This window comes from Lissotriton helveticus, chromosome 3_1 (assembly GCF_964261635.1).
Source record: "Lissotriton helveticus chromosome 3_1, aLisHel1.1, whole genome shotgun sequence".
Taxonomy (NCBI): Eukaryota; Metazoa; Chordata; class Amphibia; order Caudata; family Salamandridae; genus Lissotriton; species Lissotriton helveticus.
This window is the reverse complement of record NC_136061.1, coordinates 1,779,469,861-1,779,492,165: the sequence shown is the minus strand read 5'-3', so window position 1 is coordinate 1,779,492,165 and position 22,305 is coordinate 1,779,469,861. Positions and strand designations below refer to the sequence as shown.

The 22,305-nt window shown below is 45.4% G+C and overlaps 1 protein-coding gene across 1 annotated transcript in view; it reads right to left on the bottom strand.

The window, feature by feature from the left end:
- The window catches only part of CRYBG2 (crystallin beta-gamma domain containing 2), a 403,207-nt gene that overhangs the window by 254,809 nt on the left and 126,093 nt on the right, over positions 1-22,305 (bottom strand). The window lies entirely within an intron of this gene.

The window sequence follows — 22,305 nt, the reverse complement described above, 5'->3', positions numbered from 1 at the left end:
CACCCACAACTAGAAATAAAATCTTTACCAATTAACACTACCCTGTCTTGAACCCTAAATACACCTTACTAAACCTGGAATTAACTTGCTTCCCCTTTTTGATATCTTTCCCTGAACACTAAAAACCATAACTACCCCTTAACTCTACTCTTTGCTGAACCCTAAAAAACCCTTACTCCTTGTTTACTCTACCCATCCCGGAACCTTAAAAACCACACCTTAATGGTACCCTTCCCTGAACCCTAAAATATCCTTACTACCCCTTAACGCTAAATTTCCAGGAACCTTAAAAGTCCCTAACTACCCCTTAACACTTCCTATTCCTGAATCCCTAAAACTCTAAACTACCCTTAATGCAGCCCTTAATTGAACCTTAAAAACTCTTACTACCCTTTAACACTACCCTTCCCAGAACCCAAAAAAGCCCCTAACTACACATTTTTATTACCCTTCTGTGAACCCTAAAATGTTGATCATCCCCTTCATGCAAGACTTTACTGAACCCTAAAAGCTGTTACTACCCCTTAATGCTACCTTTCTCTAATCCCCAAAAACCCTTACCACCACTTAACGTAGCCCTTCCCTGAACTCTAAAACCCTTAATGCTATCTTTCTCTAATCCCTAAAATCCCTTACTAGCTTTCTTCCCTTTGTTACTACCCTTTCCTGAACCCTAAAAAACGTTTGCTATCCTTTAACAGTACCCTTCCCTCAACCCACAAAATCACCTTACATCACTTTTACGCTACCCATCTATGAAACCTAAAAAAGCCAAACCACTCCTTAATGCTGCCAGTTTCTAAAGCTTACCACACCTTGACAACCCCTTCACGATGCCCTTCTCTGAATCCTAAAAACCCCTTTTTAGCCCCTGCCCCCTTCTCCACCTCATTGTAAATGTTTCTCTCTACTTTAGCAGGAGGCTATCTCATGTGCCCCTACTCCCACCACATTTACCTTTGCCCTACAAGGCACAATCAGCCAGATTCATCAATGTCAAATTCTGCGATTCCTAAATTACGAGAAAACGCGAATCGCAATTAAGAAATCGCAGAATGGCATTCATGAATATTTGCGAGGAAAAAAAGCGATTCGCAATCGGCCGCAATCGCCGATTGCGAGTCCCCGAAAATCAGTAAATATTCGCATAATCGGCCGATACCCGTGTTGAAATTGCGATCTCGCAATTACCGAAATCGCAAATTGCGATCTCGCTAACTGCGAGATCGCAAAAACGGGAAGTCGCATCCTGAGCACAGTGATGACATCACAACCAGGAAGTAGGCAGGTTCCACCCTCATTCAGCAGTGAGAGCCTGAACTGGAAGCAGCATTATCAGAGCTACCCTCCAGTGTGCCTACAGGAGTAAATCAGGAGACACCCCAGTGGCAAGCATGTCACAGGAAGCTGCAGGTGGATCTTCCAGTGGGAGAAAGAGGAAAATAAAATTTTCAGAGCAAGAGCTCGAATTTTTGATTGAAGGAGTCTGCAAGGACCACAATCGGCTCTTCGGTAAAGACTCCAGAAGGGTGCCCGAGGCCGATAAAAGGCGGATATGGTTGCGCATCCGCGCAAAAGTTAACTCTGTGGGGGTGACCCAGCGCTCCGTGGACGAGCTAAAAAAATGCTGCTATGACCTCAGAGGGCGGGCAAAGGAGAAGATTGCGGAGAGGCTGGGGGAGCGTGTGGCGACAGGTGGAGGGGAGCCCACTGTCCCACCGAACACACCACTGGAGGACCGAGTGGAGGACACCATCAATCTGAAGGCATGCGTGGGTGTGACCCAGCTGGACTCCTCCCGACCCACGCAAGACACACCAGGTAAGTGCCATGCGACTGCGACCCCCTGGCCCCTAACAAAGTCCATGACTCCAGAGCATCCCATATCAAACCCCAGTCATGCAGCCAAAGCACACCACTAAAGCGCTATTGCATTGTGGGACATGTAGTCTGACCACAATTACCATCTTGCCCCATTAAGCCAGACATGTTTAGTGAGAGTCAATCCTGCAGCGAGTCAGGGAATGGTAGTCTGCATGCATGTAGGAAGCCTAAATGTGTAAGAAACATGTCACTAATCAAAGTCCACTTTACATCACAGGTGGCGCTGAAGTCCCCAGCACAGACAGCGATGCCCTGGTAATTGAGGACATCACGGAGGACACAGAGGGAGACACACATCTATCCCCACAGCCCGGACCATCAGGGCAAGCTGCCGCACCAGCGGTCATTACACCACCTGCCCCTGTGGCCAGTGCCACCCCTGTGCCACCAGGCGCTGCAGTACCACTGCGCGTCACACAACCACCAGTGGGGCTTGCAACACCAGCAGCAGTTCGCCAACCAACCCGCCGCCCTGCGGCTGTGAGGAGCCAGTCAAGCGGACTGGTGAGGGAGCAGCGCACTATCAATTCCCGCGCTGGCAGGGGACAAAACGTGCGACCACGTGGGCTCTCCATTGAGCGCCGTATGCTACATGTGCATCAAACCCAGGCCCGTCATCTTGCGGCTATCCACCTCCAACTGAACAAGACTGCCCGAAATGTAGCACAAATGTCAGACCGCATGGAGAGGATGACAGCTGCTATGGAGGCCAACACACAGGCCATGAACAGGCAGCGGGATCTCAACCGCCGCAGACACCGCCAACTGCTGACCCGCCTGTCAGCATACACGCGGTCAAACTATATAATTGGGAGCGCAACCTCCCAGCTCTCGCGACGCTCCTTGGCCATGCAGGTCCAAATGGTCCAGTGCTGCCAGGACGTCGCGAGAGCTCTGGAGCATGTGTCAACAGCAGTGCAGGGCATGCAGGCTACCGGCCATGGCCAGGCGGGAGTGGGGCTGATGACACTAGTGAGGCTACATCCAGCCATAGCAGCCAGTCCATTCCACCGGTGGTAGCACCCCGCCGCAGCAGCAGGCCCTCTGCTGCCTCACGGCCTACTCAGGAGGAGGATGTAGAAAGGAGGCTGGGAGCATCTGCCCGGAGGCGGCATTGAACAATAGAACATTTACATGAGGGGCCATGCTGCTGCATGCCCTCCTGAAGAACAGACATATGACGCAATATGTCATTCAAATACCAGTTTGCAGAATGCCCAGTTTATTGTGCTGTAACAATTACAAATATTCTGACTAACTTAATCTGACTCATGTCATTATTAATGATGTCATGCATGAGTTAAGTAATGGGTGTGGGGAGTGGGTGCACTAGAAATAGTCCATGCAGATTTGGTTGCGGCGCCTGTGTCCTTCTGCAGGATTCTCACCGCGTGCGTGACGCACATGTGCAGGTGGTCGGTTGTCCCCTTCCGACTCACTGCCAGAGATGTCTACAGGTATCCTGCGCTTGGTAGCAATGTTGTGGAGGATTGCACACACGGCCACGATGCGGCAGCAGACCTCTGGCTCGTATTTGATGGCCCCACCAGTCTTGTGCAGTATGCGGAATCTGCTCTTCAAAAGGCCAAATGTCCTCTCAATGCAATTTCTTGTGCGTATGTGTGCTGCATTGTAACGACGTTGCTGTGGTGTTGCAGGGTTGAGGTATGGTGTGAGGAGGTACTCACGGAGAACGTAGCCGCTGTCACCTGAATGATAGGAGCAGAGGGTGAGTGCCTGTGCTGCGCAGCTACATTATCACAGTGTAATATTGTGGGGCATGTGTACTTACCCAGTAGGTGTCCTTCACCAAAGTCTCCCCTGGCCAGTCGTGTGTGAATGCCACTGTGCCGGAATATGAAGGAGTCATGTGTGCTCCCCGGGTACTGTGCCACTATGTCCGTGATGATTGTCTTTGCATTGCACACCATCTGGATATTGAGGGAGTGGTAGGACTTGCGGTTGCGATACATGTATTCCGTTTGTGCTGGTGGGCAGATGTGGATGTGGGTACAGTCAATGCATCCTATTATATGTGGAAATTGTGCTACATTGTAAAATTGCAGCTTGGTGTCATTCAAGTCCTGTTGGCTGGTGGGGAATGAGATGTAGTGGTGTAGCCGGGTCAGCATGGCCTCCAGGAAACTCCTTAGGCAGCGGGACATGGTGGGCTGGGATATCCCCCCTGCGACAGCGACTATCCCCTGGAAGCTTCCGGAGGCCAGTAGGTGCAGGCTGCACAATACCTGCACATGGGTGGGAACGGCATTGGTCCTCCTTGTTGGGTGCTGCATCAGGGTGTCTAGGTCCCGGATCAGCTTGATGATCATTGCCCCATTTAGGCGGTACTTTGCGTAAATTTTCTCCCTGGTTTGGCCCAGAAGGGTGACCCGCACACGGAATATCCGCTCCTGGATCCTACGTCTGTTCCGTGCTGCTCGCTGTAGCCTTCGCCGCCTGACCACCATGTAGAGTCCTGGCATTGTGAGAGTCCTCAGACTCCAGCTGCATGTCCTTAAGTGTGTTTGGTCAGGCCTGCACCTGTTGGTAGTTTGCTAACGTTTTTTTTTTAATTTTTTTTTTCCTTACTGGTTACCACCTGGTTTGGGTTCGCCTTAAATTGCGCGTCGCAAATAGTGATTTTCGGGTTTTTCGCAATAAGCAATTTTTCATGAATGGCGATTGCGATTATCTTGCGAGTTCGCAAATGATTCGCAGAATCCATGGTTTCTCGCTATTTCAGAATCGCAAATGGGCTTGTTCCAGGATTCTGCGAATTTATTTGTGGACTCGCAAATTTTATTTAGCGAATTCACAATTTTGGTTTTTTCACTATCATGAATCCCTTTCTTTGAAATTGCGATCGCAATTGCTAATTCACAGCTATTGCGATGGCAATTTGGCTTCATGAATCTAGCTGAATATGTTTATTTTTTTTTGGTAGCCACAACTTATTAGATCTCGTCTAGGCAGTGCTTACGCTGTCTCTTCGAGAATTGCTGTATTCCGGAATGGACTCTAAGCTCCACCCATTTTCTGCCTATCTTTTCAATTGGCTCTTGTTGCTGTCCATTGTAATTGGTAGCTTTTGATTCATTTATAGGCTTAGTAGTCCCTCCTTAGTACCCCCTTTTCACCTGTTGTAAGCTCCCATGAGAACTGCCCCTTGTTGTTACTCAGTATGTTGTATTTACAGTTTCTGAGCACTAATGTATTAATTACTTTCTACATGCTGCTGTTGCAGGCAGGCTTCTGGAACCCACTCTTCGGTTTAAATGCATGGTGACGCTGCACATGACCCATCATATTTTACAATGGCGGGCGCATCTTTATTTTCTTGTTTGTGGCTCACCAAACTAAGCTGATGTGGGAACAGCATGTCATAATTCCAAGCTAGAGGATAACATGCCTTTGTAACATAGCTGTGTTGGACAATTGGCCCACTGACCTGCTTGCATAGTTCCCTTACGTGGCAGCTCTTTCTGTTCCAAGTAGTTTTTTAAAGGAAATATTAAGAGGTTCTTTTTAGCTAACTTGCGACCCCACAAAATGTCTTCAAACAGTTAAAGCCTTCGGCCATAAAAGATATAAAGAGTGAATAAATATATTTTAAAATTACTTCTATGCAGTTTGGACATTATCTCAAACATTGCGCTGTATTGAGGTGAGACCCGACTGCAGGTTTATGGGTGCAGGAAACACGTTACAAGATGGTGGCCAGGGAAATCTACATTTTTATGCTCAAAAAAGGTTGTGCCCTTATTCCTCACAAGTTCCTGCTCCCAAGATGGCCACCCTGTGTAAGGAGAGCTTCCGACAGTGGTGTCCTGTTACACAACACATGGCTTGACACCTGTAGGCCTTGAACTTCTTCCAGGTAGATCACTTCAAGGAGGCAGTCCTTTCTTCTGTACTCATCTTGCACAACTGCGAGTCATCTCTGCCAGCAAGATGTGTTTTGTGGGTTCCGGGTACCCACAAACCAAATACGGGTCCCGGGAAGTTTGGGCATTGAATCACCTCATGTACACCATTCCTGATGACTCCTAGAACATGTTCAGCCAATGGATAACTGTAAAGAATTGTACAGATATCTCTGTGATCGTCATGCTGCAGTATCATTACATTTTGATTCAATAAACACTCTTACCGAGCAAGCACACAACGTCTGCCAATTAAATCCATTGCTCATACCCACTAACATATGGACAAAGCTAATGCCCCTTTATCTGGAGTACTCCTGAAAGCTTTTTTTAAGGTTAATCAAGTAAGATCTGGTGACAGCTGTGCAGTCAAGCCAGAACTAAAAACAAGCATTTGCTATACAATAGGTTTCGCATTACTGAAAGTTTGAACTATAATGCAACGCCAACAGATCAAACTTTCAGTAATGCAAGACCTATTGCTTTGCAAATGCTTGTTTCATTATATTATTGATACAGAGGTTTTCAGTCTACTTTTTCATCACACTATTTTTACTGCAAACCTTCTAGCTGCATGTTTACCGCTCACACACATCATCCATCACACCTCAGACCTTCCAACTCACAAGGTGCCACCATGTGTGAGAACATATCAGCTCCCTTCGCATGGTATGGTCACCCAATGGAGAGCCAATATCACATGGTGTGCACCCAATTGACTGTAAAACCCTACAGAGAACACTTTTCTGCTAATTGTCTGACGGTTCTGCCCAGTCAGTGCCCATTAGTTTGGTAGTTTCAGAAGCTATGCTTTTTTTGGTGTGTGGGTGTCTTAAAGTGCCTCAGACTTTGGGCCTCATTTACTTCTTTTTGGCCAAGGGGAGAACCGCAAGCCTCCTTGCAGCGCTGCCCTGCATCAAAAGGAAAGTGCAGGAATGCGCCATTTTAATGAAATACAGTGCATTCCTGTCCTCCCTTTCTGCGTAGAAATTGGTGCCTTTGAGGTATATACATTCATGTGCTTTTTTGAGAACACTCCCCCCGCTCCTTCCCTGAAGGGAAGTTGTAGCCCACACGGGGTACCTTACGGTCCCAGTGTGTTGGAGTAACCCTATGATGAAGCATGTCACCCTCGGGTGAGTGATGGCTATGACCACCATTACACTTCCCTTTCCTTCATATCTAGTAGGCTGTCTTATACTTAGTGTGTTTTATTTATACAGAATATACTACACATACATACAAAAGTGACTAAGATAATTCCTTTTTCACAGCAAATGTTTTCTCCTAAACACTTTTGTTATAGCCCATTTCAAATATTTTCAAATGAGGAAAACATACATCATTGAAGATACAATGAACAATTCTAGATGGATATTTACGTATGAAAGTGGGTAGAATTTTTGTGTGGTATATTCTGTGCCCTTTTGTGCAATAGAATTTTTCACCTAAATTTGTATTCCAAAAGTATACACCTGTTTTTCATTGTTTGTATTTTTTCTGTTTCTCCTCATTTGCTGTGGGTGAATATAATTGACTTTGTTAATTCACTTGTTATAAGCCACTAACTTGGCATAAATGTATTTTTTTGATTTGAGAAGATTCTTGTTAAAAGAAAATCCCTGTAGGCACTCTTACCAATTTCTGTTTACATATCCGCATCAGCTGGAGCATATTTTCGCAAATTAGTAGGCTAATCACACCGCTAGAACCATACCAGGAAATCAATACTGCATGATTTTTAAGCAGGCGAGGCTCGAAGCTCCGTATTTGTTACATTCATGACGGTCCCTCTCTCAGACACCGGCACCCTGCATCGCAAAATGCGATGCAGCGCGCCCGCTACGAAATTCGTTTTATTTATTAAATTGTTTACTTACCTGCAATTATCCATATTCTGTTGTTTACCACCCCCCACCCTGCCCCTCCCCCGCACCGCCTCCCTGCCCCACCGAACTCCCTCCACTGGCCGTGGCTGGTAAACACCACAGTAATAGATAAGGACAGCAAGCTTGCCCTGCTGCACATCTATTTTCTGAATTGTAGAGAGTGTGTTTATAACAGAAATGATTACCTTGTCCTTCATAGCGACATGCAGCCTCTGAGGTCCATGCACCAGTGTCGCTGAGGTGCAAATTTCAGTGCATACTGTGTGCACACTATACGACCTTTTAAAAAAGCAGTCACAGCCTCGCCTCCACACTTGAACCCCCACCTCCACACGAGCATTGAAAGTGCATATGTGCAATCAGTAGCCAGAATAAATGTACATTCACAATCGATGCAAATATCTACATTAAGAAAAATACGCACACACTTTAGTTAGGAAAATTCAATATGTACATTTAAATGTGCTGTTAGTGACAAATGCTTATAAAATGTGAAATGGATCAAAACGATTTCTTGTTTTTCTTTTATGGATATTTCCAATTCGCTCTGAGTGCATCACTCAGAATGCTAAGTGCAACCTCTGAATTTAATCACAGACCTTTGGCGCATGTTTTGTAACTCAGTCAAAGTGCGGGGGCGTTCAGTGGTGGGTTGGGGGAGCAGGAGTTGATGCAATTGAAAGAGTTGCTAAATATATTTGCGGGCAGTTTCTCCTACACAAAGCACATAGATCTGTTTGCAGAGGTTGAAGCTTTCTTTACCAGTGAGGTGGGGCGTGGGGGCTGTTTAAACATCTGTCCATTTTTGATCCAGGAGCCCACGCTGTAAGCATTCTGTCAGCTGCTCCCTCTGTCGTTGTCTTTTTAGGTCTCGCCTAGTGACGAAGCGCATGCGCTGCTCGCTTGCGGGCTTCTTGTCGTCGGTTTTGCTTCGGAAGCGGGGTGGAAGCTCCACCCATGCTTCTGATTGGCGTGCGTAAAAAATGCACGCCTTTAATTGGAAGGTAGGCACGTTTGTATCCTCCCTGTCTCCTGTTTGCCGTGCCTGCCCGGACAGGAGAGGAGATGTGCATGCGTACAGTGTGCGTGCATGGCGAGCTTACACTTTCTTCTCGCGGGCGTCTCTTTTGATCACAGTGTTTCACTTTCTTTTACTCCATATTGAAGAGCAAATTCCTCTTGAGTGGATTTCATACTGTGCCGTCCTTTTGATCATAGCATTTCAGCACAGCGTGCGCATGGTGCGCTTTCACTTTCTAATACTCCATTTTGAAGATCAAAGTCCTTGCCCGGCCTGCACAGAGAACTACACTGCCATGGCACAGCCGTACCAACTGTCTCCCTTCCAGCCCCCGCACTATTACCCCGTGATGCAGCCTCAGGACAAAGGTTACATGCCAGCCATGGCTCTGCAACAAACCTGCCATGGTTCTCACCTAGAGATGGGTGCAATTAAGCAGTACAGGGACCTGAAGGCATGTGGTATCACAGAATAAGAATGGACGTGCTAGAGGTAGGCTTTTTATGTATTTATTTATTTTTCTGCACTTTGATTTATAGCACAAACTTGACCCGAAGGTATCAGAGCGCTTTAGGTCACCACCAATTGCATTACAGACAGACACACGGCTTGAATTAAGGAGAACAGGCATGCACAGCGGAGTGCAGGTGTTTATAAAGTATGTGCTAAACCACAGTACGTGTTTGGTAAGTTTAAAAAAACTGCACAGCCTAAAGTTGGGAAGCCTGGGTGTGCTTGAACTAGTGTTACCTAGTTCTACAGTGCACCACTTGAAGTGCATGGGTGTAACGCAGCTAAAGCCTACCGTGTAGGATTGACAGCGTCTCTAGGAATTTATTTATAAAGGGTTGCGTGGATGGTTGTAAAAATGCTCCATTTATTAAACAGGATGGCATAACATACAAACAACAACTTTTTTTATCTGTGCTACAACACACGTGGAAGAAAAGAGCGTAACGCATGGTCACCACTTCTACGCACGAGTGAGAATCTGTATGCTAACTCTGTTCTGGAAGAGTGCAAGGCTACCCAATTCTTTAACAAACTAGCAGGACGTTGCATTTGAGGAAATTAATCATTAATATCATTAACACATGTACTTTGCGCTTACACCTCAAACCCTGTACCCAGTAAAAAATAGGGTGACTGGAATAAAAATGCACACACAGCATGGTGTTGAGTAAATGTACAGCACCTACAATGGTCTGCTGAATCTGACCTTGCTGAATATAACTAGTACTTCAATGCCTTCGGTTCAAGCTTACTATGTATAAAATTGCTGGGGGGGGGGGGCGGATGCAGTCTTTCACAGCAAGAGCAAACTTCCTATACCCTTTGCATGTACACATAATGAATGGCCTGTGCCGCTTGTTAAACTCGTCCCGCCTACCAAACATCTAGAGCACACAGCTGAAATGCAGCCATTTATTTCCATTTTATAAATATACAGCCTAAGCATAAGATTTACTTATAATGAGTAAATAACATCTCAACTTCCACTCCCTGCTTTATAATTAGGATAACATTTTGTGAGATTTAACGAATGGTCCTGTTTTTCACACATTTGCAATGCCAATAGCTCTAACTCTCGCAAATGCGAGACCTATTGCATTGCAAATGCTTGTTAAGTACCAGTTTATTTATGATCATTTGAGACTCCGAAGAGTCCCACATAAAAGAGAGAAAGTAAAGTACTAAATTCATCATAGCATATCATACAAGAACAAGGAAAAATGTGAATATGGGAACCATTCAATAAACTTTCAGGTGCCAAGAGGATTGATCCATAATATATCAGATTACCATCGATGGATAAGTAGGGGACTTTTACGAAGATCATAATCTAAAACATCATAAAGACTTTCGAAATAAAATCCATGGAATATAAAGTGGGGATTTGTCAATTCACAATACAAGATAACCAGCAGCGTAACCATGTAGTGGAGAGCGATAATTTGTCAATTCACAGTACAGTACAAGATAATCAGCAGCATATTAAAGGTAGAAAAATATTTAAAACTTCAAAGAATTTTTTTTTTCAACTTACGGTACTCGATAGCTAGCAGCAAAAAAGGTTGGAAATGTGCAAGTGCCAAGATACATACAAAAAATGTTCAGCTTACGGTACTCGATAGCTAGCAGCAAAAAAGGTTAGAAAAATGCAAGTGCTCAGATACCTACATAGAAAATCAGCATACAGTACTCGATAGCTAGCAGCAAGAAAGTTTGGAGAAGTGCCAGTGCTCAGATACCTACATAGAAAATCAGCATACAGTACTCAATAGCTAGCAGCAAGAAAGTTTGGAAAAGTACAAATGCTCAGAAACATACATAGTAAATCAATCAATACTGTTCTAATATATGTTTAAAAATTGTTTAAAAAAGCAAAAAAAATCCTTAGGTATCTGGGACGTATTGATTGCAATGTCGGGCAAACAAAGAAGACACAATTTAAGTCTTGTATACAAGAGTTACATAAGTGACAAAGTCTTTCCTGTCTAGCAATGCCCTCCCAAGCTCCTGTTACGATTCTTAGAGGGAGTAAATTCAGTCTAAGCAACAGAATAACTCTATGTACTCCATGTTTTAGATTCCATAAAACATATGGTTGGGGTTTTTTGTGAATACTACTCCCCACAATACAATTATTATTTCTATTCTCTGCTCACATTTTAATATCTCTTTCGCGAGAAACCCCATAGATTGTTTTTTAAATTCTGATTTTCAAAGCACGTTTACACAGTACCGCCGCACAATCCCTATCTAACCTGAACATTGTTAAGGCTTTTGAATGATTCCTAAAAAGAGCACTTTTTTCTTTCATGCTGACAAAGATTTCCTCGCATAACGCTACCTGTAATATATTCTCGGAGCTGTTTATTAGAGCGTTTCCCAATCTTAAGCATGCAGCCATAGTTGGCACATAAGTGGAGAGTAATCGCTGTGATAGGAGCAGTGCAATTCAAATTACAAATTTGGCGCCAGATCCCTCCCTCTACTTTCTCAAATTTATCCCACTCTTGTGCATCTATTGTTTCACAAGCATAGCTCAATGCTTGTGGTATCTTTATTTTATAGGCTGATAAGATGTGTGTGAAGTGTCTTTTCCCGCAGTGTGTATACAATTGATTGATTGCAAAGGCTTGTGAAATTGCCTTGTCTTTACAATGATCCATGTGATTGCTGACGGAACACCTGTTGGTTTAGATTTTTCCTAAATATGGATAAAACTTTACTACTTCCAGTTTCTCATTTCCCAAGAACCAATGTAAGTTTTTTCTGACTTTACATCCCCGATGAATACAAATCATTACTTTACTCTTTGAAATATTTCTTTTTAAATAGTATTCTTCTTTATACCTAATCAACTCAGCAAGGCGTCTTTGAAGTCCGATTGGGGTTAAATCCATTATTATGGCATCATCTGCGTATAGCAGACAGCTCAACTTTAAATTTCCTAATTTGGGGAGATCCCCTTTGCTGAGCCCCACTCTTTTTGGCAAATCATTAACATAAATAGAAAAAAGAAGAGGGGCCAAAAGGCACCCTTGTTTCAACCCATTATTAGTTTCTATTTTTCTCAAAAGACCCTGTGTTCCCCCTAGTAAAACCTGTGTCCAAGTAGAGGAGTGAAGTGCAATCCCTAATCGTAATAAATTCCCTGGTATCCCCATTATGACCAGTTTTCTCCACAACGTCCCCCGATCTATCCGGTCGAATGCCTTAGAGAAATCTATAAAAGCCGCATATAACGGCATGCCCCGGCATGCCCCGACTCACTGGATATTTTTCAGTTAAAGTTTGCATGGCGGTGATATTATCCAAGGTACCACTGTTTTTACAAAATTCTGTTTGTTCTACGGGAATTAGATCATTTTCAAATGCCTAATCTTGCAGATGGGTGAGGATGCTCTTCGCAAATAATTTGCCAGTTGCATCCAGGAGAGAGATTGTCTAAAATTGGCAGGGGAATTTTTGGGACCCTTTTTATAAAGTGGACCAATTATACTACCCTTCACGGATTGTAGGATGTCACTATGGGTATAACAATGGACAAACAGTGAATATAAACCTTTTGCCCACGCTTCGTAAAAATGTTGCCCAATGCTTGTTCTCTGCCTGTAAGTCTCTTGGTCTGTGGATGCTATTCTATCTCTGTTGGGGGGCTGGTCTTTCTCCTTCTCTTCCTCCTCTCTTTACACACCTCTTTCTCTTTTGCCTATCTCGTTCTATTTATGTCTGTCTTCTCTCTCTTAAATGCCTCAATCGCTTTCTCTCTTCTTCTATGGTTGCTTGACTATGCTGACTATAGTCTCACCAACCAGTCTCTCTGCTCATGCTGTTGTCAGTTCATCCTTGTAGCTATCTACCTGCCAATCAATCTCTGATTGTCCAATAAAAAGAAACCAAATAAGTCAATCAGTTACTGAAATTCTTTAACATGTATGATGTACCCAAACTGTACACATTTGGGTATTTTTGGAGTACAGTCTCTGGAACACTGGCTATCATCTTACACATGAGGCCTCCAGAGAGTGTCAAGGTTGGTGGTGTACCAAACATAGAGGTAGGTACGCACACGCATACAGACATACATACATACAAGTAAAACACAGCCAGCTACCCACAAATCTAGCAGACAAACACACAAGGTTCTGGGTCTCTTGGCACATCCACAAGCCATCATTATTTCTCATCAATCACAACTTGTTGCTGTTTATTTATTTCTGCTGTGCTCAAAGGAGAGCCTGATGTTAGGGAGTACTTTTAATCACGTGAAAACTGTGTTTGTTTTGTTTTAAATAAACCTGAAACAATGTCCTTTGCTCACATACACAAGCGACTGAAATGCGAAGTGGAAAGTGTTTCTTGAACTACATTGGGCAATAGCGCATAATGCAACGCATTCTCTCTTTGTACAGCATGTGAATGCAGTGTTGCAATGCAGGCGCTGCCTCTATATCAGCAATCCTTATTGTATAAGACCTGAGAAAGTATATGTATGTCCCGGTCTTAAATGATAAACACAGCTCTAATACTCATCTGCGTTGTATTTCATGAGTGTCATTTTCCTGCGAGGTTTGTGCATGCTTTTTTTGTTGAACAAATACATATTTGTTTACCAGAGAGCACAGCATGGTGCGCAAACCAGAGAGATTAGGGATTTCCACATTCTACATGGACTTTTCACAGTTGTGAACGTGTGTTTGTGTGGGTGCGTACCAGTAGAGGGGCTTGGTGTAAACGTTTAATTTTACCAAAAATTGTCAGGGTGTATTACCACTGTTTTTGAAAACATAATGTAAGCAATTTGGTCACCACCTCAACACCAGCGCAGCACCACCTCAACATCAGCACAGCACCACCTCCACATCAGTGTACCACCACCAGAGGAGTCCCACCTCAGCACCAGCACAGCCCCACCTTTCAGCAATTCGGCATCAGTGCAGCATCACCTCAGCACAGCACCAACTCAGGATCACTCAGCACCAGCTTAGCACCTGAACACCAGTGCAGCACTAACACCTCAGCATAACTCCGCACCATAGCATCCCTCAGCACCACCTCAGCATCACTCAGCATCAACTCAGTACCACTAAGCATCATCTCTGCACCAGCACACCACCACCTGAGTATAATCTTGCATCACCACTGCACCAATGCAATACTACCTCAATCTGTCCTTGGATATGGCATCTGTTGATTCGGGAGACACTCTTTACAACGCAACTTTTACCACGCAGTGCCTTTACGACGCAACTATTACAACGCATGTCATTACAACGCATTGCGCTGGGGGCGCTCTAGGATAGGGAATGGATTTAATTTACTATCCAACACCTTCCCTACTATCCACGGGGACTGGAGTTGGAATAGTAAATTAAACTATTCACTATCCAGCACCCCTAAGTGCTATGCATTGTAACAGCATGCGTTGTAAAAACTGCGTTGTAACAGCATGCGTGGTAAAAGCATGCGTTGTAATGTCACACATTCGTTGATTCTCCCTTAGTATCCATCCACTGCTCGTTTTGTAATTCAGATACTATTCCCAACCTCCACCCTTAAGTTGTTTAAGCGCCCCATAACAAAAAAAAAACTATAACAAACAAGCATTAGAACAGGCAGGAAGAAGTTAGAAGAAGGAAGAGATATATTTTATGTTAATTATATTTTAAGAGGCTCGTTCAGTTGTACACAATGTATTCTTGGTTATATATAAGGTAAATAAAATGCTTACCACTTTTTTATTCTAACTTTTCAACATGCTGCACAGCAGCCAAACTGCTCTACAACACTGCTTAAACACATTGACAAAGCCAATAGCTCTGGCTAAACACTTATAAGGTCCCAAAGGCGAGACCTATTTGATATCCCAATGCTTGTTTTCTTTGATGCTGGACCTGCTGCACACAGTAAGCAGAGGTGGTACCCTCTGGCCAAAGCGGCACAACCCCACCTTATTGAAAGTACAGTGTTAGCCCACCTAGTCTGGTGGGCAAGTGTGACTAGCAAGACAGGTGACAACGGCAAGTCCCCATTGATCGAGACCCTAAAAGGGAGCTCCAAGCACTGCACAGAGTGAGAGCTCACTCAAGCAGGACAACACTTGCAGCAGCCCTGAGCCTCTGTGTGAGGGCCTTAGCCCCTGCCTCCAGTGCAAAACCAACCAATACTCAGTACCACAGCAGGCACTGGTAGAGACCAGGCGTAACTCAACCCCATTTCTGACTCATAAATAACCCCGCAAGGACCTGGAGATCAGGACCTGTGAACTACCACAGTTTAGGCAATCAAAAATATACAATCCTGAAACACTTTGCATGCTGGGACTTGTGATTTTTTCTTTTTTCTATCCTACAGAATGGACACAATACAAATCCGAGCATGCAAAGTACACCTGGCTTAAAAAAACATGGACTTTGTTATCATGTGGGTTGCTTCTTCACTTCACTGCTGAAGTTTGAGGAGCTCCAGGGCACGTGTGACCTTCCATTTCAGGTGCCTTGAAGCAATTTCAAAATCTTTTTAGAGCTTCTCATTGCTCAAAATGATTCAATTTCTGATATGTATCTCTTTCCATTGACTTCACTGCTTGGTCTTTACTAGCTAGAAAGTTTCACTGTAAGTGTCACACATTTGCCCATTGAGATTTCAGGCGAGCTCCAACCCATCCAAACTGGTTTTTAAAGTCTTAAAGGAGCTCACAGTGAACAGATCTCCTATTACGGAGATTTGCTCCTTTGCCCACTGTGAGTCGTTAGCCAGCTTCTTTGTGGAAAAAGTAAATGCCATATATCGCTCTTTTCCCAAAGTTGACCCGGACAATACGACCTTAGCACTGCGTACTTCTCAGTGCCTGGCCTCTCTTCCCATACCATCGGAACAGGAGTTCAATCTCCTAGCGGCCAAGGTCAAGTCTGGCTCACCGGATGACCCTTTGAGACCTGACCAGTTTCTGGACTCAGCGTCCGTCTGCCTTCCTCCTATCCGCCACCTGGTGGAGCTATCCCTCACCACCGGTTCAGTTCCACCCACTTGGAAGGCTGCCTGTGTCATGCCCATCATAAAAAAATCTGGATTGGATCCGTTGATGCTGGAGAGTTATCGACCTATCTCCCTCCTTCCCTGGGTGGCAAAGATCACAGAGGCCCATGTGAATAACATCTTAACAAAACATCTGGCTTCTGCACACCTACTTGATCCTACACAGAATGGTTTTAGATCTGGACATAGTACAGAGACGGCACTCCTATACATGGTTGAACACCTCCGCTCTGTACTAGATGCAGGTCAAACGGCGGCACTGGTCCTTTTGGACCTTAGTGCCGCCTTTGACACTGTTTCTCACACCATTCTTATACGTAGGCTTGGTGAGGCAGGTATTTCAGGCAGGGCTTTGGATTGGCTTCAATCGTTCCTTTCGGAACGATCCTTTCAGGTTGTAGTGCCACCGTTTAGATCTAAGCCTCATGCCATCACCCAAGGAGTCCCGCAGGGCTCGGCGTTGAGCCCCACTCTCTTCAACCTCTACGTTCAACCTTTGGCGGAGGTTGCGAAGAGCTGGGGTCTCACTATGGTATCATACGCCGATGATACCCAGTTGGCGGTGGCTCTTAATGGGGGCTCTGACCAACTGGCTTCGAACTTTGCGGACGGTTTGAGGGCTGTTGCTAGTTGGCTTACCGCCAACTGTTTACAACTCAACGCCCTCAAAACTGAGGTGATGGTACTGGGGAAACATCCTGATCTGTGGGGTGCTAGTTGGTGGCCTAAAGAGTTGGGTCCTCCCCCAAAACCTGTTTCAGAACTTAAAAATCTTGACGTATGGTTGGACTCCAAACTTACTTTTTCGTTCCATACCAAGAAGGTGGCATCCATGTGCTTTGGCATTTTGCGCGGTTTGAGGCCTATCCTCAAATTTTTTGATGCCCCCACCCGCCAGACGGTGATACAAGCTAGCGTATTATCAAGGCTCGATTACGCGAGCTCACTGTTTGTGGGCGCCAACCAGGCGGAAGTCCTGCGACTCCAACGGGTTCAGAATGCGGCAGCCAGGGCCCTAGTGGGCTTGCCGCGCTTCTGCTCAGCCCGTAGTACAATCTACAAACTGCATTGGCTACCTGTAATTAGACGCATAGAGTTTAAAACCCTTTGCTTTGCGTTTAAAATTCTTAAAACTGACACTCCCACCATTCTCCAGCACCTTCTGACTTCATACACCCCTTCGCGCAGCCTTCGTTCTGCCGGCCAAAATCTGGCACTTGTTCCTCGTTTCCAAAAATGTAGACTGGGTGGCCGATCGTTTACGGTTCTGGCCTCCAAACTGTGGAACGCACTCCCTCTATACATTCGTTCTCTAGAAGACCTTTTGTCCTTCAGGAAAGCTGTTAAAACTTATTTTTTTCCTTTGCCTTATTAATCACCCCCTACTTTTCCTGTGTTGTTAGTTATGTTACCTTCTCAGATATAGCGCCGGGACGCCCCTTTGCTGGGGCAGCTGTGCGCTCAAAAAATTCAATTAACATAACATAACATAACATAACATATGTACGCAGAGACCACAGAAATAGGATGTATGACATTACAACGCATGCTTTTACATCGCATGCTTTTACATCGCAGTTTTTACAACGCATGCTGTTACAACGCATAGCGCTTTGGGGTGCTGGATAGTGAATAGTTTAATTTACTATTCCAACTCCAGTCCCCGTGGATAGTAGGGAAGGTGTTGGATAGTAAATTAAATCTATTCCCTATCCTAGAGCGCCCCCCAGCGCAATGCGTTGTAATGGTTTGCGTTGTGAAAGTTGCGATGTAAAAGTACTGCGTGGTAAAAGTTGCGTTGTAAAGGATGTTTCCCTACTCAGATCTTAATGGAAGCAGACCCTTTGAAAATCACCAGTACAGTATTATATTTATATAGCGCTCCCAACCAAGTGTGCCTATCTGAACATGCGATGCCTGTATGTAGTAATTCAGCTAACTTGCTACGGCGGCTATTTAGTAATACAATGAATGATTCAATCAGTCTGAGCTGCCTGCGCCTCCTGCCTGTAGTGTACCACACCCCCAGCACCTTGAGACTCTCGCGGGTGAGTAGCTTGCTATATAAACCCCTGATTGATTGATTGATTGAGTTTAATAACTGTGCAGTCACTCCATCTGACTCTGCTCTGTACATTTTTCTGCCGTCTGCCGTTAGCGCACTTTAGTTCAGTGACTTCTTTGAGTTTCTCTTTGCTCAAATGGGTGTAATTTCTGATATTTATATGTTTCCCTTGTGTTTTATTGCTTGATTTTGCTGGTGAGAAAAGTGTCACTCATAGTCGTTGTAATGTCATTCATAATTACACGGAAATTATGAAAATGTCCCACAAAGCAATTTGAAACCTTGGCAGCTATGATATGGTCAATCCGACTGGACACAGAAACATTTACCACATGGGCTCAAAACAAAGACAACACTCTTTCAACCACACCCCTCGCACAGTGTAGCGTGCTTCCCTTGTGGGCAAGCACTTCTGCGCCCCATATAGGGGTTGGGTAGTAAGTGCTATAGAAAGGCTACTGTTAGACTTGGCCCTTTTTACAGGGTCATCCCTGAGCATTTTGCCTTCCTCCTAGTATTCTTTCTGACCTGGTATTGGTGGTTTTACGACTCTGGGCACTTTATCACTGCTGTCGAGTGTAAAGTGCATGTGCTCTCTGTAGTAAACTTGGTACGATTGGTCAACACCTGTTTAGCGTATTTAATTTACCTATCAGTCCCTTGTAAATTGGTATCTCAGATACCCAGGCCAGTAAATTAAATGCTACTGGTGGGCTTGCAGCGCTGCTTGCGCCGCCCACCAAAGTAGCCTTTCAAACCTGTCTCAGGCCTCTGCCATTGCAGGGCCTGTGCGCACAGTTTACTGCCGCTGTGACATGGCACATAAAGTGGTTGCCAAGTCTGTGACTCCCGTTTTACTACATAACAGTCACTCCAAAGGTAGGCCCTAGCTAGCCCTATGGGCAGGGTGCACTGTAAGTAAAAGATAGGACATGTGCCTTAACTGTGTGGTATGTCCTGGTAGTGACAAACAGCCATTTTGTTTTCTCGCTACTGTGAGACTGCCCTCTCATAGGAATGCATTGAGGATTCCATGATATGTGTTTTAGGGGTAATTCCTGACATGAAAGGAGTAGCGTGATCAAGTTTGGTATGTTTGGAATAATGGTAATAATTGTTGTGTAATGGTGTTCGCAGATTTACTATTACTATTTTAGAAATGTCACTTTAAGACGTGGGCATTTCTGTGTGCTATGTGTCTTTGTGCCTGCCTGTTGTGTATTACATGTCTGGCTCTGGAGTGACAAGGGCAGGGAAGGTGCAGTGGCTCCAGCAGGGCTGGGTGAGTCAGCGCTAGGCTGAATAGGTCAATCTGCATTTGGAGTTGTGGGAAGAGTAGCACCTTGACCTGAATAGGACTGTGCCTACCTTACACAATGTTGGTTCCACCCCCCTGTGGTGTGTCTGTGACCAGAGCCTACACTAACAATGGGGACTGTTGTGCACCTGTTAAGTGCCCCCAGAACTGGTTTGGACTAGGTTCAGTGCCCTGTGCCAGGGCAGAACAAAGACACTGGCTAGTGTAAATATTGGGGCTGTGACTCCATGAAAAGTGTGCTATATGCTTACTTGGGACTTGTGGCCGGCAGGCTGCCGGATTGCCAGGAGGGGCCGCCGCTGGGACTGACCTGCTGCCCTGCTTGGCAGCTGAAGGGTCTTTTGTTCTGTCTAGGAAACCCAGTGTGCATGTCTGCCTGTGCCAGCTCTGCCTTTGCCCTTTCCTGGAGTAAAAGCATTGCCTGCAACCTGATGATATCTGGAAGTGGGAGACAGGCGGAGCGCTGCACGCTTTGCTGATTTCCCATGACCTGGGCCTGAAGCGCTCTAAGTGGAGTGTTTGGAAGCACTGGTGAGTGCAGTCCCTTTCTCCTACAGTGGAGAAGAAGCGGTGTGGAGAACGCCCCAGGATTGCTGTGCCCTAGAAGGTTTGGAGCTCTGACGGGGGCCTGTGGGGCTTGATTGCCCGGCAGGCGCAGATCGAGAAATTGCGCCGGTTCTCCAGATTCGACGACGACCTCGCTCCGTAATTAACCACGGGCCCAAAGGCAGGCGGAGACTCTGCCTGACTGCAGGCAGGTTGCATGCAGCAAACTCCAAAGCTGAGGACAGGACGTGCCCATCACCGGAAGTCAGGCATTACCTGGCTGTGAGAAAGGCATTCAGCATGCGGTCCATGCCGCTGAAGAGGCACCTGTGTCTTCAATGCGGGAGTCTGGAAACGGCAGTCTGGGAGAACCCAAAAGATCCCGTACGGGCCACAACATTGGGGGCAGGAGCTTTTTCGTTGCTCCACACTGGGGGAAGCAGCGCTCCCCCTCACCCATAAGGGGGAGAAGAAGCAAGGTGAGGATATGAGTCGGCGTCACCACATGTGACCAGGGTAGTAGCTGCCCTGGATGGTAGTGGGCAGCTGCCAGAGTGACCCTTGGCCCCACATCCCTACTTTTGGGGGCAAGCACCTCGCTGTAGGTCTCGAACGCTTGGGGTGAACCTAAAAGGAGGTCCCTGAGCCTTGGTGGAGGAAAGGCTCTTCACAGAACTACCATGCAGTCCCGGTAGAGAGCGCAGCTGGGCTGGGACTGCCATTTGGGGGCCAGTGGGCTCTCGGGGACATGGTGGCATATGGTTGTACATGGGCAATTATAATTATGCCTAAGAAGGGCGAATTAGATATGCTACTGTGGTGCACTGATGCTACTTTAGGATGTATGCCTAATATATTCATGCCAAGTGTAATGTTACCAATAGTTACTGGTTGTTTCCTCTAACTGCACATTGTGAGTTATAATGGTTTTGACAGTGGCCCAATTGGCCCTGTAATGTAAATAATCCCTGTAAAGTGATACTAAGTACCAGGTGGCACAGTGTACATATGTGATTACGTTCTAATGTGTTTTATGAGTAATACAAAGGCTTATTTTGATATAACCTTGTGTAGAGTTTCTTTTGTGATGTGCCTAGTGTGTTGTTGCTGTGTGAGTGCGTTGTACAAACACTTTACACATTGAATTTGGTATAAACCTGACTGCTCTGCCAAGCTACCAAGGGGGTGAACAGGGGTTATCTTCAGCGTCTATTTCCCTTGCCCTGACTAGAGTGGTGGTTTCTGCCTGGCTTAGGCACATGCCCTAGCCAACTATAAATTCCATTTCTAACAGCTACCATACAATGCCATGCAATACAATTTGAGCTGCTGCCTCAGTGTATGGTGAGAAACTTGGCCAGAGGGCATTCCTGTCTTTTTGCCAGCTAAACACAAGTGATGTCTGTGTGGGATTGGACATAGCAAGGCTTCCAGGTGAATCTATGTCACAATGTCGTCATTCTGCCATTATGGGCTGCTTTTAATTTACAAATCATTATATTTAGGTGTGTCCCATGAGGACTACAACTCCCAGCATGCATTAGGTTGGTATACGCAAACCGGGAACAAGAGGATCATGCTTTCTGTGACATGCAATCAAGTGCTACCTACCAGCCGGGGTGCCGTTGGCCCAAATATGAACAAAAAAAAGTAGTCTCTTTGTCCCTGGCTGGGTAGTAAATCACATCAATATTCAGGGTTTAGTGTGCCCCTCAGGACACCAGGCTCTGGTGCCACTACCCCTTGCCATACTCTTGAGAACTACAACCCTTACCACAAGATGATTGGCAAATAAATAAGTAGGGATCATTTTCGGATCTGCTTTCCTACAGATGTGTGTGTTATGAAAACAAGATTGGCATTCTATCTATTGATAAACACCATAGTGAGGAGGGTTACAATGTAAACATTAAACAAAACCAGTTATTAGGCAGAGGTCCCCCTCCTCATGCTGCTCCAGCCCTCAACCCCCACCTAAGAGGGACACCACAAGTAAGAGCCAGAACCCCTAAAACTGCCCCCTGTGAAGAGCAGTTTCTAAGGTCTTGGCACCTCTCATTGATCCATGGCTGGTGTGGGTCGCTCTACAGCTGTCAGGACTACACGCCCCA